This window comes from Equus quagga, chromosome 2, assembly GCF_021613505.1.
Source record: "Equus quagga isolate Etosha38 chromosome 2, UCLA_HA_Equagga_1.0, whole genome shotgun sequence".
Classification (NCBI taxonomy): domain Eukaryota; kingdom Metazoa; phylum Chordata; class Mammalia; order Perissodactyla; family Equidae; genus Equus; species Equus quagga.
This window is the reverse complement of record NC_060268.1, coordinates 62,000,578-62,019,365: the sequence shown is the minus strand read 5'-3', so window position 1 is coordinate 62,019,365 and position 18,788 is coordinate 62,000,578. Positions and strand designations below refer to the sequence as shown.

Genomic DNA, 18,788 nt, shown 5'->3' with positions numbered 1-18,788 from the left:
GGCGGACGGGCGGCCGGACAGGCGGGGCGGCGGGGCAGGCTGGGCAGGCTGGGCGGCGGGGCGGCGGGGCAGCCGGGCAGGCGGGGCGGCCGGGTACGCTGGGCGTGGAGCCGGGCCTAGAACGCGGCCCTGGCGCTGAAGGAACTGTCTGAGGGAAGAGACGGGCAAACGCCCGACAACGACAGCGGCGTGGAGGTGCCGTGATACAGGAAGCGCTAGGCACCCGGAGTGCAGAGGGGCCCCCTATCCGGGAGGGCGGGCAGGAGGTTGCCTGGGTGGAGGAACGCTTGGAGCGCCCGAGAACTGAAAACAGCTCTGTCTGACTGAGGGGGAGGGGAGAGTGGGTGGAGGAGAGGCAGGCAGCGGCATCAAAGCCACTTTAAGGGGTTTGGGTTTGTTTTGTTTTTTCAAAGGGTTATATTCCCTTTTTTTCCCCCCGGAAAAACAAACTATAGCTATGGAGAATAGGTCGGTGGTGGTTTGGGGTTAGGACTGGGGGAAAGCTTGGCTATATGAAGGGGTAGCTTGAGGGCGTGTTTCAGAGTGATGGCTAGTTGTGGTGGCCTCAAAATCTGTACACGTGTTAAAATGCATAGAACTACACACCGCATAGAATCCGTTTTACCGTATGGTACTTTAAAAAATTTGACATACACCCATGTCTCTACCTCAAGGGGCTTGGATTTTGTTCTGACGCAATGGGGAGATACTGCAAGGTTTTGAGCTGGGAAGGGTGTAATTAGATTTGTGTTTCAGAAAGCTTGCTCTCCTTGAAGAGTCGAGAATGGGTTGGAGGAAGGAAGCAAGACTAGAGGCAGGGAGTCAAGTTAGGAGGCTGTTCCAGTAATCCAGGCACAATCCATAGGGACTTGGACTCATAGTCGCAGAGGACATGGGACGTGTGGACAGATTTGAGAGACGTTTAGAGTTAGAATCAATAAGACTGGGAAGTTGAATGTGAAGAATGAGGGAGAAGGAGATGGCGCTCATATTTCTGGCTTGGGCATCTCGGCATGTGGTGTGAGATGGGGAATACGGGATAGAGGCGGTGGAGGAAGATAAGTTCAGTTTCAGCATTGTTCTGTTGAGATGGGCTTGGGATCTCCTACCGGAGAGGCCTGTCCAGGAGCAGATGGATGGCCCTGGAGAGAGCTGAGATGGAGATGGAGGTTTAGGGAGGCATCAGCATCTAGCAGTGGGGATGTATGAGATTGCCTGAGGAGAGTTTTTAGAGTGAGAAGGTCACTGAGCTTTGGACAGATCCCTGGGACACATGGGCAGGCTAGAAAGGGCAGGAGGGACTTGCAAAGGAGACTGAAGATGGGGTGAGGTAAACCAGGAGAACGTAGAAGTTTCACGGAAGAGGAGGAGTCCAAGACTGTCCAATGCTTCTGAGAAGTCAAACAAGAGAGGGACTCAGATTTAGCAACGAGATCCTTGGCAGAAACAGTTTCGGTGGAGTGGTTTGGGCAGAAGCCAGACCACAGTGAGTTGAGGAATGTGTAGGAGGTGAGGAAGTGGTGACAGCTAGTACAGTAGCTAGTACAGACAACTTTTTCAAGGTTGGTGCAAGAGTTTAATGTGCTTTACCACTGCTTAATTCAAATATAGCAGCCTTGTAGAATCAAACCGTTAGAACTATTTGGAAAGCAATCTGGAATGTGTAACAAAAGCCTTAACATAATTAAATACTATGATATAAGTTATATAAATTCGGGGGGTAGGGGAATATGTCCTAAGATAACCATAATGGATCATCTACAATATAATAAAAAATAAAGAAAAACACAAAATAAGAGAATGGTAAATTATATTTGTTGGTTAGAATACTGGGCAACTATGAAATTGATGCTCATAAGCTATATCTAATTTGGGGAAATGTTCACCTTGTAGTGGATCACATTTGAGGTTTTAATTGAGGTCCTACCCTCCCTGAGCTTCCTGGTTCCATTACCTTTCATTTCACCATTGAGATATCAATGATCACCTTAATGCACTAATTCATGGTGGGGTTGAAAGTCAAAGCACTTTTATAGGAGCTGCTGCTTAGGTGAAAAGTTTTGTTTGCTTTGTTAATTCTTTTGTTGATGTTTTCAGTGGACGCACTTGACTTTGAATATCAAAAGCTAAGTAAACTGGAAAACAGGAGAGCATAAACCATAGATTGGGGGGGTATTCAGAAGATGTAAGGTCCGTTTGCCAGACGGAGGTTAAAGTTTCTGGAGGCAGAGGAAGCGGATTGCAGCTTGCAGACAGAACCCCCGAAAGGTTTTGGGGAATGCAAAGATGGCTTGTGTCTCCCTTTCCAGGGTAGAGTTCAAGGAAATTGAGGGGTTGTAAGTGAGAGGTTCAATTAAGATGTCTGTTAGGCCCAGAGCTGGGGTTGTTTCTTGCTTGGCTGTTTATATAAATGAGATAAGACCTTAATGGCTCTCATCTTACAGACGTTCAAAATGGACATGGCGAAATAGCCAAGATACATCCTTACTGTGGAATTCTACTTAAGAATGGGTTTTAACACTATGTACTTTACGATCTATTTACTGACATAGAAAAATCTCCAAAATATGGTATTCAGTTTTAAAAAAAAGAGTGCAGAAAAACACATCCATTTATGTAAAATCACAGCACAGTTTTATGTATAGTTCCATGAATACACTAGAAGTCATTCTGAAAGGAAACACAGCAAGCTGAAAGCAGTGCTCGCTTCTAGGAAGAGAAGAGGGAGATGGGGGAATGGGAGATTTTGAAGGGAGAGTTTTACTTTTTACTCTAAATATTTTTCTTATCCTTTGAAATTTTCCAAAAATGCATTGCTCATGCAATTAAAAATAAAAATGGTAACTTTTCACAAAATCTAGAAACTTGGAGAAGGGGGCAGCAGTAGAAATATGTATTTTATGCCTCATGCTTTCTGCTACTGACTTCACTGAAGTATTTTTAAAGTGGCTAATTCACTGCCCACCCCCGCAAAAAAAAGTATTTAGCCTGCATCTCTACTTCACCTCTGGATTCTGTACAATGTTTGATACCTAATCACACAGCATCATTTAATGTTATATGGCTTTTTTCTCAGGGGTGTATTTCATCTATATTTTAACTGGTGTAAAGTAGTTCTTCTGCTTCTCTCTTTCACACAGCACCTTGTGGGCGCTCAGTGAAGACTTAATGAATAAGCACCGGCTCATGTTCTTCCACCCTAAAGGAAGAAACCTTCTTCCCCTCCTGGTCCTGTCAAAATCCTCCCTCCTCCCTCCCATTAGAATGTCTTTCCTATCCCATGTTTCCATAATGCTATGTTATAGCCATTATTTCACTGAATTACTCTATTCTATGTTTTTCAAGTCAGTCTTCTCTAGGCCAAGGCTTTGAGATCAAGGAACCAGATCTAAGTTATCCCTCCCTGCATTGTATCCTCCCAACCCAGCCAAAGTCTTGCATTCACCAGATGTTCCATAAATGCATGTTTGAGTTCAATTGAAATTAAAAGGTTGGGATATTTTTATATAGGCTTTTACAGAATCCTAAAAAGAGCTAAGAATAGTAACCCAACTACAGAGGCAACTTCCAGCAACAATTTTCAGTCTTAAGAAGGAAATCCTCAGCTCTAAGTAACTGCATTATTCAAGTCCAAGTGAAACAAATGGCATGCAGTCTCTTCACTGGTTCTTTTCTCCATATACCCCTGCAAGTAATTCTGGACAATAAATTCCTAATTGTGGAATTGCTTTGTCCAATAGAATGCACCGATTTGCATACTCATCAGTAGAATATAGTAGTGACTTACTTATACTAGGTGTCATCTTTGAGGACCAGTCATGTTAAATATGGTATCTTGTTTTAATCTGTTTCACTTTGTTTTTCAGTGAAGCAAAGAGTTCTGCCTACTCTCTCTCCCTGTGCCCACCTCAGGCTTTCCCTATATTCCTTCTAGTGTAAATCTAAAGCTCACATTTGCCTGCTGGGTGTTCTTTCTCCTTCTAACCCCATGAATTTGAATTAATAGGCTATGGTTTGCCAGAAATATGTTTTTCCCCCTAGGGGAAGAGGCATATTTGGGAAGTCCTGCCCCCATCATCCCAGGTCACTTCCCCTTTCTTTGCCACTGCCTCAACTCTTCTCCTGGATCCACTACACAGGTAGCTCTGGCTATAGCCCTTGCTTTCTAAATGCCAATCCAGATTTCATATCTCAGGTCTCAGATGTCACTTCCTAACAGTACTGGGCACAGTGCCTGGCAAAATAATTGAAATTTGGTATCTATTAAATGAGTAAATAAATGAATGAATCCACCCATCTGCCTCTCCACCCATCCACTCCACCATTCTAAAAATCATTATAGCGCTTATCAGCTGGAGAGCACCAGTAGTTTGTCAGAGAAGGGCTTCAGCCAGCTGGGGGCGGCAGAACCCCACCAATGGCTGGGATGGTACTTGTAATTACTTCAGAGTATCTCTCCAGCTGTGAGTCTGGGAACTGGATTCTGATTTTGTTCCACTGGAGCATGTTTTTCTGTTGTGTGTTTTGTTTTACTCTTATGTCTTGCATTCTAAATGCACAAAATAGCATGTAGTAATATTTAAAATGATTCAATAACAATAACTTTTGTTGTCCAAGTGAGATTTTCTTCAGTGCAGGCTACCTAGAGTAATGTTGCACATCCAAACCTCCTCTGACTTATAAAGCTACTCCATATGCAGCTACATTGCAGATATACCTGGGCTGAAATCACTTTGTAAAATGAGACCTGGGAGCACACAGAAGAGGCAGGCTGACCCTTGGGAGTGCCCTCTTTCTACAGGTTCTGCCCCACTGGAGGTAGGCAAAATGAGGTTTTTTGTTCACAACTCAGGACTCTGAATTGGCTCTAAAGGATGTTTTTGTTTTGTTTTAATAAATGGATGGCAAAGAAATCCTGGAATGGGGATGGGAATAGCTGAGAAGCATGTGAGCCTTGGAGTGTTTTCAGTTTGTCCAGGAAAACCCTCCCTGTTTCCTTTTGGCTCCACCAAAGTCATTGTGCAGCCCTGTGAAAGTCTGAGAATGTAGTTGGTGACTTATAAACACATCAGAACAATGATTTATTGCCCCAAGGATCCACCTACCTAGGAGGGTCCTGGAATTCTAAAGGAGTCCTCAATACAAGTTTAATTTGAATTCACTTAACTTTTGAAAATGGGATATGTTCCCACTAAATAGGAAGATTCTTAAGAACAGGGACTATGTCTTTTTGTGTTTGTATCCTAGGGACGTTTCATAGTGCCTGGCAGAATGTGGGCTCCATATTTGTTGAATAACATATGAAACTTTCTATTTGATGCCACTGAATCAAATAGAAGGTGACCTTGGGGAAGAAGGACCTCAATGTCTCGGGATCTCATTTTCCCTATCCCTCAAATAATAACCCTTTATATTTGAATATTGGCGTTAGTCTAAACCTTATGGACTCTATATTTCCTTTTATACTCACAGCATCCTGGAAGGGTAGGCTAAACAGGTATTAGTGTCCTAGTTCCATAGATGAGAAAACTGAGGCTCAGGCTAAAATATTAGGCCAGGTCACCCAGCCACATCCTGATGCACTAAGACTGCAAACTCAGGTCTTTTGCCTCTAAGTATATCATGCTTTTCACTGTACCTCTCTGGATTATAAGAGATAATTATACTAGTCAGTCTCTTGGAACCTTTTTTCTAGGTCCTGCAGTGGTTCCAAATCCTCTCTGCACATTAGAATTTGTGCAGAGTTTTAAAAAAAATAACCAGTGATCAAGACTGTGTGGTACTGACAGAGAGATAGACACATAGACCAATGGAACAGAATATAAAATCCAGAAATAGACCCAGACATATATGCCCAACTGATTTTCTATAAAATGCAAAAGCAATTCAATGGAGAAAGAAGAACCTTTTCAAAAAATGGTGCTGAAGCAATTGGACATCTACAAGTTTAAAAAAATGAAACTCCACCTAAACCTCACACCTTATACAAAAATTAAAATGAATCACAGATGTAAATCTATAAAACTTGAAGGAAAAAAAAACAGGAAAAAACCTTCAGGACCTAAGACTAGGCAGGAAATTCTTAGTCTCAACACCAAAAACATCATCTATATGAGAAAAAAAATTGATAAATTGGACTTCATCAGAATTAATAACATTTGCTCCAAGAAAGCCTCTGTTAGGATGAAGAGCAAGCTACAGACTTAGAGAAAATATCTGCAAACCACAAATCTGACAAAGGACTAGTACCTAGAATATATAGTGTTCTCAAAACTCAACAGTAAAAGAAAAAATTCAATTAGAAAATGGGCAAAAGACACAAACGGACACTTCACTGAAGAAGATATACAGATGGCAAGTAATGCACATTAAAAGCTGTTCAACATCATTAGCCATTAGGGAATTGCAGAGTAAAATCACCATGAAATACCACTACACACATATCGGAATGACTAAAATTAAAATAGTGACAACGCCAAATGCTGCTGAGGATGCAGAGAAACAGTATCACTCATAAACTGCTGGTGGGATGTAAAATGGTGTAGCCATTATGGAAGAAGACAGTTTGGCATTTTCCTATAAAACTAAACATGAAACAATTATATGACCCAGCAATTGAAATCTCGGACACTTATCCAAGAGAATTGAAAACTTGTCTTTACACAAAACCTGGACTTGGATTTTCAGTGGCTTTATTCATAATAACGAAAAAAGTTGGAAGCAGCTCAGCTGCCATTCAATAAGTAAGTGGTTAAACAAACTGTGGTACATCCATACCATAGAATACTACTCAGCACTAAAAAGGAATGAGCTATTGATACCTGCAACAACTTGCATGAATCTCCAAAGAATTATGCTGAGTGAAAAAAGCCAATCCCTACTTTCTCATAAGCCTTTTCAATATGCTCTTGAGGGGCTGGCCCCGTGGCCGAGTGGTTAAGTTCGCGCGCTCCGCTGCAGGCGGCCCAGTGTTTCGTTGGTTCGAATCCTGGGCGCGGACATGGCACTGCTCATCAAACCATGCTGAGGCAGCGTCCCACATGCCACAACTAGAAGGATCCACAACGAAAAATATACAACTATGTACTGGGGGACTTTGGGGAGAAAAAGGAAGAAATAAAATCTTTAAAAAAAAGAATATGCTCTTGAATTGTTTGCTATTATTTTGCTGAGGATTTTTATAAATATATAAATATATTGGTCTGTAGTTTTCTTTCTTGAGGTGTCATTGTCTGGATTTGGTATCAAGATAATACTGGCTTTATAGAATGAGTGAAGAAGTGTTCCCTCCTCTTCTTTTTGGAAGCGTTTGAGAAGAATGGGTATTAATTCTTCTTTAGTGTTTCATAAAATTCATCAGTAAAACTGTCTTGTTCTGGACTTTTCTTTATTGGGAGATTTTTTTTTGTTACTGATTCAATCTGTTTTACTTGTTAATAATTTGCGAGATTTTGTATTTCTTCTTGAGTCAGTTTTGGTAATTTGTATATTTCTCAGAGTTTATCCATTTCATCTAGGTTATCCTATTTGTTGGCATACAGTTGTTCATAGTATTCTCTTAGGATCTCCTTTATTTATGTGAGGTCAGTATTAATGTCCCCAGTTCCATTTCTGATTTTAGTGATATATGTCTTCTCTCTTTTTTTCTTAGTAATTCTAGCTAAAGGTTAATTTTTGTTGATCACTTTAAAGAACCAACTTTTGGTTTCAATGATAATCTCAATTGCTCTCTCTTCTCTATTTTGCTTGTCTCTGCTCTAATCTTTATTACTTCATTCTGCTTGCTTTGGGTTTAATTTTCCAGACTTTATGTTGTTCTTAAGTTGTAAATTTAGTTTGTTGATTTGAGGTCTTTCTTTTTTTTTTTGATGTAAACATGTGTGACTATAGATTTTCCTCTTAGCACTGTTCTCACTGCATCTTGTAAGGGTTGGTATGTTGTGTTTTCATTTTATTTATCTCTAAGTATTTTGTAATATCCCTTGTTATTTCTTCTTTGACCCATTGGTTGTTTAATAGTATGTTGTTTAATTTCCACAAATCTTTTTAATTTTCCAGTTTTTATTCAGTTACTTGATTCTAGCTTCATTTCATTTTGGTTGAAGATACTTTGTATGATTTCAATCTTTTAAAATTTATTAAGATTTTCCTGTGGCCTAATATAGGGTCTACTCTGGAGAATATTCCATGTGCACTTGAGTAGAATGTGTGTTCTGCTGTTTTTGGGTGGAAGTCCTATATATGTGTGTTAGGTCTGGTTGGTTTATAGTGTTGTTCTATTTCCTTACTGTTCTTCTGTTTAGATGTTCTATTCGTTATTAAAAGTGGGGTACTGAAGTCTCCAACTGTTATTGTAGAAATGTCTATTTTCCTCTTCTATTGTGTCACTGTTTGCTTCATATGTTTTGGGGCTCTGTTGTTAGGTGTGTATGGTTTGTAATTGTTATAACTTCTTGATGAATTGACCTTCTACCAATATATAATGTTCTTACACCAATATATAATGTCCTTCTTTGTCTCTTATGATAATTTTTGACTTAAAGTCTATTTTTTTCTGATTTTAGTATAGTCACTACAATTCCCTTTTGGTTACTATTTGCATGAAATGTCTTTTTACATCTTTTCACTTTCAACTTGTTCATGTCCTTAGATCCAAAGTGACTCTCTTGTAGACAACATATATTTGGATCGTGTTTTGTTAAATACATTCTGCCAATCTCTGCCCTTTTTGGGAGAATTTAATCCATTTGCATTTAAAGTGATTACTGATAAAGACTTACTTCTTCCATTTGCTATGTGTTTTCTGTATGTCTTGTACCTTTTTTCTTCCTTATTTTCTCCAATACTGCCTTCTTTTGTGCTTAATTAATTTTTTTTGTATTTTGATTTCCTTTTGTGTGTAATTCTTAGATATTTTCTTAGTGGTTACCATGGGGATTACAATTAATATCCTAAATTTATAGCAGTCTAGTTTGAATTGATTCCAACTTAACTTCAATAGCATAGAAAACTGCTCCTATACAGCTCCATTTCCTCTTTTAGGTTGTTGTTTTCACAAATTACATCTTTATATGTTGTGCACTCATTGACATAGATTCATAATGATTGTTTTATGCATTTGTCTTTTAGTCATGTAGGATATAAAAAATGGAGTTAAAAACCAAAAATAAAATAATGCTAGCTTTTATATTTATCTGCGTAATTACTTTAACTGGAGATCTATATGTTTTCATATGACTTAGTTACTGCTCAGTGTCCTTTCATTCCAACCTAAAGAACACCCTTACCACTTCTTGTACGGCAGTTCTACTAGCAACAAATTGCCTCAGCTTTTGTCTTTCTAGGAGTGTCCTAATTTCTCCTTCATTTTTGAAGGATAATCTTGCCATATACACAATTCTCAGCTGCCAGTGTTTTCTTCCAGAACATTAAAAAATATTTCATCCCACTCCCTTCTGACCTCCATGTGTCTGATGAGAAATCTGCTGTTAATCTTATGGAAGATCCCTTTTTCATACTTAGTTACTTATCTCTTGCTGCTTTCAAGATTCTCTGTCCTTGGCTGTTGACAGTTTGATTATGTGTCTCAGTGTGAATCTCTTTGTGTTTATCCTTCTTGGAATTTGTTAAGCTGCTTGAATGTGTAGATTTATGTCTTTTATCAAATTTGGGGAGTTTTTGGCCAGTATTTCTTCAGACATTCTTTGTGCACCTTTCTCTCTCTTCTCTCCTTCTTGGATCCCCATTGTACATCTGTTGGTGTGATGGATGGTGTCCTACACATCTCTTAGGCTCTGTTGAGTTTTCTTCGTTCTTTTTCTTTCTATTACTCAAACTGGATATTTTCAGTTGATCTATTTTCAAGTTCAGTTTTTTCTTCTTCCTGCTCAAATCTGTTATTAAAACCTTCTAGTGAGTTTTTCATTCAATTATATTTTCACCTTCAGAATTTCTGTTTCATTCTTTTTTATCATTTATATCTCTATATTAATATTTCCTATTTCTTCACATTGTTCTCCAGTTTTCCCTTATCTGTTTTTTTCATGGATTCCTTTTTAGCTCTTTGAGAATAGTAAAGACAATTGATTTAAAGTCTTTTTCTAGTAAATTCAATGTCTTCCTCAGGGACAGTTTCTGTTAATATCATCTGTTAATGGGCCATACTTTCTTGTTTCTTTTCATACTTCATAATGTTTTTGAAAACTGAACATTTTGAATATTATAATGTAGCAACTCTGAAAATCAGATTGTTTCCTCCTTCAGTAGTTGTTTTTTTTGCTTTCTGTAGGCTTTAGCTATTTGTTTGCCTAATTAGTTTTCTAAACTATTTTTGTAAAATTTTTAATCTTTGTTATAAGTAGTCTCTGAAGTCTCTCTTTCTTTAGCTTGTGTTCAGGTAGTGTTTTGACAGGTTTCCTTGAATGCTAGGAACTTAATGGGAGAGAGAGAGAGAAAGAGAGAGAGAGAGAAACCTCTCCATGTCTGTGCGCATTGGCTCAGTCCTAGGGCATTCCTTCAGTACTCCTTCAACTCACTTCAACTCCTAATTTCTCTGGCTAGAACTTCCAGTATGATGTTGAATAGCAGTGATGAAAGAGGGCATTCTTGTCTTGATTCTAATCTTAAGGGGAAACCTTTCAGTCTATCACTATTGAATATGAGGTTAGCTGTGGGTTTTTCATAAATGCCCTTCTTGGGTTTTTGTTGTTTTGTTTTGTTTTTTGTTAGTTTGTTTGTTTTCTTGTCAAGCCTGTACAGAATCACTGGTCTGGTTACAGAATAGAAACACTGAATGTTGGAAGTGGAAAGAACTTCAAAGTTTATAGTCCAAACCTCTCATTGTACAGATAGAGAAGCTGAAGCCTAGAGAGGCCAAATATCTTATCCAAGTTCACTAGGTTCTTAAAGGCAGAGCTTGGACCAATGATAATATCTATGTTTTATTACCTGCCTACTGAATGTCAGTTACTATACCAAATAACACTATCTCATTTACTCTTCATATTAATCTTATGAGGTAGATACTGTTATCTCTATCTTACAAATGAGGAAGCTGAAGCTTGGAGACTTTAAGAAATTTGTTCAAGGTCACACAGCTGGTAGGTTGATGAGCTGTTGAATCTGGGTGATCTTACATGAGGAAGTAAGGAAATTTTCAAAGGCTTATAAAAGCTTGTCAAAGGAATAGACCAACTTGAAAGGATTCTACTGGCCAAATGTATAACAATGTCAGCATCAAAAAACACAATGTAATTGTTTGAAATACATAGAATTCATAATGATATTATATTATAAATTCATAATGTTACTTAAATAAGAATAAAACAACAAGTTCATTTGTTACCACTGGTGGCGGCTAGAACATTAACTTTGGAAATTAGTAATTACTTTTTTACTTTGAAAATAGGTTATTAAAGGAAAATAATTAAGCATTTATCCCATGTTTTAATTAGGAACTGTTACAGGATAATCAAATAAACCTTGTTGATGAGGAGTCTTATTTATAGAAGAATATCAAATAATAAATGGAGAAGGAATGATAAAGTTATAAAATCAATTTACAGCTCCTTAATGAAATAGTTCATTAGTGCAAAGATCAACAAAAGATGTTAAAAGCATTAAGTGAAAGATTGATGGGGAACATGTTTTACATGTTTGCAGAATTTCATCTCACAGGTTGCTTGTTAAGCACAAGCCAGGAAAATGTAATTTTACAATTCTATGATCAGGCTATTATCATCTTAACCTGAGGATCAATCTTAGCATTGCAAATATTGGGAGAACTAGATTCATACGCCTTCTAATATGATGAAATATAAAGCATACAGCACCACCTATGAAGTATTTTTTGCAAAAAAATAACTTGTAATTGAAAGGAAGGAGGATGGATGGAGAAACAGCTCATACTGCTCTATGAGGAAACAAGCAACAAATCCAGAAGGCGGGGCTTCAACAAGTGAATTATAAGACAGTTCAAGATTGAAGAGACATACAATAAGATAACAAATGAATAAGCCAGTTATAAAGATACTTTGGGGACAGTTGGAAAATCCTGAATAATTTCTGGATATTAGATTATATGAGGAAATTATGGTTAATATTGTTAGAGATGATAATGTTATCATGGTCATGTAGGGAAATGTCCTTGCTTTTTAGAGATGCCTGCTGAAATACTTGTGATGAATTATGATGATGTCTGTATTTACTTTACAACACCTTGCCAGCAAGATCAGTGTGGCAAATATGGTATTTTAGTTGATTGGTATATAGATATGAACTATTCCATTTTTTCTATTTTTCTTTATGTTGAAAAATTTTATCATAGAAGTTGGAGGAAGCATTCCAGGTGAAGAAGGTATCCCTGTTTGCCCTTAAGACACACCAGCATGAAAAACAAACTTCAAGGACAGTTCCAGGATGGTAGGTCAAGTCCACAAGGAAGCCAGCAGTACCACTCTATAGTGGCCAGCAAGGAAGGATGCTGGACCAAGAGCCCTGCACCTAAGATGGAAGGCCATAGCTTTGCTGTGGGTCATACTGGACATTCTTAGCAGAGGATCTGAAGAAAAAGTGGCACGAGATGATGAAGGATGTCCCGTGGAGGGAGGAAGACCAAACACCTGCAGTGATTGGGATGGTAAAATGGGAGTAGTGGCTAGAAAACTGGAGGCTCCACATGGCAACTTTACTCAGTGCATGAAGCCAAGGAGCACATCCACATCCTTCCTGGGGAATATGGTGAAGCAGGACATCACCCTGCAGGGACTCTCAGAAGCCCGAAAGAAGTTGATGAACTTAGTCACTTACTGATTTTCCTGCATTTCTCAGATTGGCTATTGAATCATAAAGCTACCCTTTGTAAGAGATAGACCATGTTCATAGATTGGAGAACTCAATATTGTGACAATGTTGCTCCTTCCCAAGAGGGTCCAGAAACAGGCACATATACTGCCACACATATACTGTCACCTGACACTTAAAAAAAATGGGATTCCTGGGGTATTGATAATGTACTATTTCTTAATCTGGATGTTGGTTACATGGGAGTGCTGAGTTTGTGAAAGAAGCTGTGCATTTATTATTTGTGTACTTTTATGTTTATATAGTATACTTTAATTAAAAGTTAATCCCAGGCCAGCCCAGTGGTGCAGCGGTTAAGTTTGCACAATCCGCTTTGGTGGCCCAGGGTTCACAGGTTCAGATCCCAGGTGCAGACCTATGCAGCACTTATCAAGCCATGCTGTGGCAGGTGTCCCACATATAAAGTAGAGGAAGACAGGCACAGATGTTAGCTCAGGGCTAATCTTCCAAAAAAAAAAAAAAGTTAATCCCTATATAAGAGTTCAAATGATGTTTTCCAAGATTAAACTGCTATTGTTCAAAAAGTTCTCCTCAATTCTCTGCATTTTTAATACTCTCCATTAGTTCTTTGGTGGCTTTCACAGAGTACTAAGTTGATTGACAGGCATTGTTAATGGGAAGGAACAGAAGTGTCATCTTGATGAGTTACCCATGTCATCTTGATGAGTTACCCGTGGTCTTTGGATAGTTGCTCTTCAGTCTCCTAATAATTGTTGAGTCACTTGTTGGATCCCACAAATACATCCTGACCCACTCCATTCCCCCAGCCCATTTGGAACCTTTCAGAAATAACACTTCTTTTAGAGCCACTCACAGACAGCTTCTGCTTTCTGTTTTAAAATATCTTAAAATTTACTTTCATTGAATGGTATCTAGAGAGAGACAGATATAGAGTTAGGAAGACCAAGGGAAGTAAGAAATAACTTAGGGAAGAAGGAAAAGCATTCTTTATCCTCCAGATTTAAAATAGAGCAATATGTATAGGTATAAATATATAACTTTAATTCTTTAAATAATATATTATCTTTATTTGTAAATGACTTTCATGTGTTACCTAATTGAAACCTTTTGCCAAAAATATAGTAGGCTAGAGCAGCTCTTTTTTTTTCATCCCTGTGCCTGGGATGGTGTGGAGAGGCCTGATTTTACTTACGGGGTCCATGGTGTCTTTTTGTATACAGTAACCACTGCCTTATGTCTCTGATGTGATCAGTGCAGGGGAGAAATACAATAATTTGTCAGAGTTAGGACCTGACTGACAACATGCTCCTCAGTTCTTAAAAGAAACAAACAAAAAATTCTGCTTTAAAAAACAAAAAGTAATGTTAAGTACATCCTAAAAAATTTCAAATGAAACACTCCCACTCCTAAGCATTAAACACTCTTAACAGTTTGCTATGAATATGGTATTTCCAGAATTATTTATGTGCACATATATGAATGTGTATTATTTATGTGCAAACATATGAATGTATATTCAGATTGGTTTAAATTTATTTGACAAAATAAAATCATACTGCTCTGCAACTTGCTATCTTCTCCCCAGTAGATCCCAGCCTTATTTCCAAATCAATGCATATAAATCCACCTCCTTCTTTCTGATCACTTCAGTATGGATCTACAGTGAAGTTTTTAACTCTACTATTAAACATCTAGGTTGTCAACTTTTCACTATTACTAATATTATAAATATTCAGAAATATCTGCCCTTGTTCACGTATTTTTGCAAATCTGTGCCAATATTTCTGTGCACCAAATTCTTAGCAATGGCTTTGCTCAGAGGACATTGTATTTAAAATTTTGTATATAGAGCCAAATTGCCCTCTGAAAAGTTTGTAGCAATTTACCTTCCCACAGACACAGATGTGAATGTGCAAACCACATCCTTGTGATGGGACCTTCTTATTTGGCTCTCCACTTTCGTAAAGCTGATCCATTTTCAATCATTCATAAACTACAGTTGCCTTTGTTCTGACTGACCTTGCAGTTTAAATCTTACTGATGCTGTGAAAGGCCAAGTTTTGAGTGGTCAGTTAGTAAAGTTTCTGTAATCTATTTATTCTTTTAACATGTTGATGATTATCTTTCAGGTCTTGAAGTCTTTTATTTTATTGTTTTTTAAGTATCAACAGGCAAAGATGTTCATCAAACTTGATCACAAATGACTATTTCAAGGCTTGAGTCTTGCTGTAAATCATTATTTATGGTTTCCCCAGGTCATGCCATTGGTTGGAGGGCAACATATGATGCATGGAAAACACCATCATTCTCTTTTACTACTCTCTGTTTCATCACAAAACCTCCACAATACAATAGCTCGGTTGTCAGTAACATTGTGTATTGATTTTTCAGTTATGTAACGCAGACAGGTTATAGTTTTAGCTGAACCGTATACTCTCCAAAGCTTTTATTTCATTACATATTCAAAAGTCTATTCCCTCAGTTGTCTTGGATATTCCAAATTTCAGCCCTGGAACTTTGGAAGTTTCTGAATTGACATCACATAGGTGTGGCAGCAGCCTCCAGGTGATTTTGAGAAAGCTAAATTTCTGCCAGGTCCTAAGAAAAATTGTAAAATTTCTACATTCATCTTGTTTTTAGTTTATAAAACACTCCTGTGACTTATATAAAGCACATTACGTAATGGCATTGGTTGTCGTTGTCAAATGTTCTATTTGAGTTAGAGAGAGGTTGACTTGGGAAGGAGTGGGCAGCAGTGTGTGGAGGCGTCTGTGCTTCCAGGCTGATTGCTCCTAGTGTGAGTGCTGTTTCAGTAGGATGGGGAGATGGCTTCTAGACTCAGCCAGTGAGAAACCAGCCATCCTGTAAGATCAGAGTGTGATACACTCTGAAGGGCTTAAGTAGGGTGACCAACCATCCTGGTTTGCCTGGACAGGACTGTCCCTGTGTTAGCACTGAAAGTCCTACATGCCAGAAAACCTGTGGCATTGGTCACCCTAGCATTGTGAACAGGCTCAGCTACATTTATTACTTTCTCATTTTGCAGAAATGGCAAAATGGTTATAAAAATTGTAGCACGTTTAATAAAATAATCCATTTAAAACACCCCAAATGTACAATTCATTGTACCTGTGCTATTCACAAGATAATTTCAGAATTTTTAACAATAATAATTTACACACAAGTGGCCAGCCCCATGGCCTAGTCATTAAGTTGTGTGCATTCTGCTTTGACGGCCCGGGGTTTGTGGGTTTGGATCCTGGGCAGAGACCTACACCACTCCATCAGCCATGCTGAGGCAGCAGCCCACATACAAAATAGAGGAAGATTGGCACAGATGTTAGCACAGGGCTAATCTTCCTCAAGCAAAAAAGAAAAAAAAAATACACATGGCAGTCCAGTGATGGCACAAGTTGAAAATTGTAAGGTGAACACCTTCTTTCATTCTTTTTTTTTTAAAGAAAACATGATTTTAAATATTCATATCTTATTTATTTCTTAATGTCAGAGTTCTCAGTCAGACTTGAAAACACTTCAAAACAAGTCCCTAGCAATCTCCAAATTATTCTTGGTGACCTTGCTATCCATCTAGACATAATCTTGGGACCAGAAGGGCATATAAAAAGTCACCTTCCTTCATTCTTGTTGGTCTATCTCTGTGACTACAGGAATCGCCTCATGTAGAAGAAACACCTAAATTGTCAATGTAAGGCCCTCTGTGAATGCCAGGTCTGGGCCATGGTAGGCTCTGATGGGGACTTGAGGGTAGTCAGTGGTCTCACCATTAAAGTGGCAAAATGCAAGAGACTTGGGAGGGTGGGTTACCATGGGCAAGAAAAGCCTGCCCATGGTGCAGACGATAGGGGAACGTTGAAGAGAATTTAAAAACAACAATAAGCCCGCCTGAAAGTTGACCTGTTTTTTATTGTCACTGTGTGCTGACAATTCTAAAAATTGTCACTGATAAAATACTTCTTGGAAAAAATATTTTGTTGGTCTGCGTTCTAACCAATAGCAGTGATTCCTGTTGAGTTTTAGGAATTTACATGTAAGCTTTGAATTAGCACATCTGTGTATCACTTAGGCTTTGGTGATATCACGCTCTATGTGGAGGCTAAGTTAGAGAACTCCCAGTTAGACAGTTAGCCCCGAAATACTCAGCCATGTACTTTTGTTTTGAGATTAAGTTCAAACCGTTCAGCATGTTTGAGCTCTCTTTGGCACAGTGTGTGTCTCCAGCGCTTGTGATATAACATATCCCTGCACTTGGATGGTAGATGCGACATAAGCAAAGATGGCACACAGTTGTAACGATGAAGAAGCAGAGCCCAAGTTAGTTCAGTTCCTTCGTTCTTTGCGACCTCTTGGAATTTTTACTTGTATATAAAATTGAAAACAGTGAAACAGCATGCCAATTGTGAGATATAATGTTTTTGTTGTAAGTGCAAGTTTTAGTTCACACATGCAGTATCTTTAAAATTTATATCAGTTCTTTTTAAATAGTTTTAAAACTAAAGAACAAATCAAGATAATTATTACTAATTATTAATTTTATCATTAGAGGATAATGGTGTTAAATATGTTAATATTTGCACATACCTGCTTTAACATTAACTTTTTTAAATTTTGTCTTTTGTTTATAGGTCAAGTGACTTACCCAAGATCACACAGAAACTAACTCAGCAGAAACTTAAACTGGTCTTCTGACTCTGACATCGTACTTTCCACAACTGCACAATCGTCTTTCATCATCTGTTCTTGCTCATTTTTCAAGTGTAATTTAAGGTCTTAAAGATTTGGGTCTAGAAGTTCAGCTGCAAAAGAATTTATTGTTTAAAAGGCAAAATGTTTTTTATGTGCAAAAATTTATTTTGCCCAAAAGTTACTGTGGTTCTCCCAAATGTTTTCTTTTTCTTTCTTTCCAAGTATAATTTAATGTCTTTGAGACATTCCAGACAGCTCCTCCATAAACTGTGGGCCCCTCTGGAATGCTCTTCAATGAGTGCGTAGGTGAGCTTGTTGGGAGCTATATCGGAAGCAGGAATATTCAGGCTCACAGACAAGGTGAGACCAACACAGAAAATAATCCCAAGAGTTAACTGCAGTGGTTGGGGAGAGACCCATAGCATGAAGATTTTGTACTCATATTGCACATCTACATGGCCGATTCCATCTTGGCCCAATATTTAGATAGACCCTAGGCATTGTCACAGAATGGTCCATTTTGCTGCTAATGACAATTGGCAGGTGGAGGTGTTTTTCATGTCCAGTGAAGGCATGGGTTGCTGAAAACCTTTCTATTTTCTTCCCAGGCTAGGTCTACCATTTAGTGTTGAAGCATACTGATGTCATAAGCCTATGAACATCATAGACGTGTTACTACTCTCTGCTTTCAAGGACAGACATTTATGAGGTTTTTTCTCCCCCATGGGGAGGGAAGATAAAACCATGTCAGTACAAACACTTTATATTTATTACTAAACATGGTAAACTAGGGTGCATGTTTAACTTTCGTTTTAGTTTAACACATTCTGGTCCTAGGTAGCAGTGGGTTTTCAATGAACAGTTTCGGAACGTTTTCTGCTCTTACCATCGAAAAAGTTGTACAGCTTAGCTTGAACAATTTTGCTTGTTTGTTTACTAATTTGTAGAAGAATGAACTCAAAATGTCAGACATGTAAAAAGTGAAATATTTTAATAATAATTCAATTGATACACAATTCTGCAGTCTTACTCCAGATTATTTTTCTACTCAATCCTAGCACCTGTGGCCTCCTGGCTACTTGCTCAATTCTGACATGCAGGAATGGCTATGGAAGGCTCAGATAAATTTGGCATATAGTCCTTCTTTGGCATCATCTAACATATTTACACCTAGCGGTGTACCTATGGGCAGACAATCTTTTCACCACTGGGTTTTAAATATGTTAAAAGACATATTGCAGCAAGATATCAGAATCCAGACT

At 38.2% G+C, this 18,788-nt stretch overlaps 1 long non-coding RNA gene across 1 annotated transcript in view; it reads left to right on the top strand.

Annotated features, from left to right (window-relative positions):
- Positions 1 to 18,542, top strand: part of LOC124236196 (uncharacterized) — a 19,130-nt gene extending 588 nt beyond the window's left edge. The window contains exon 2 of the long non-coding RNA XR_006887662.1: positions 17,466 to 18,542. This is a non-coding gene — a long non-coding RNA (uncharacterized LOC124236196). The remainder of the gene's footprint in view (positions 1 to 17,465) is intronic.
- The last annotated feature ends 246 nt before the right edge of the window (positions 18,543 to 18,788 follow it).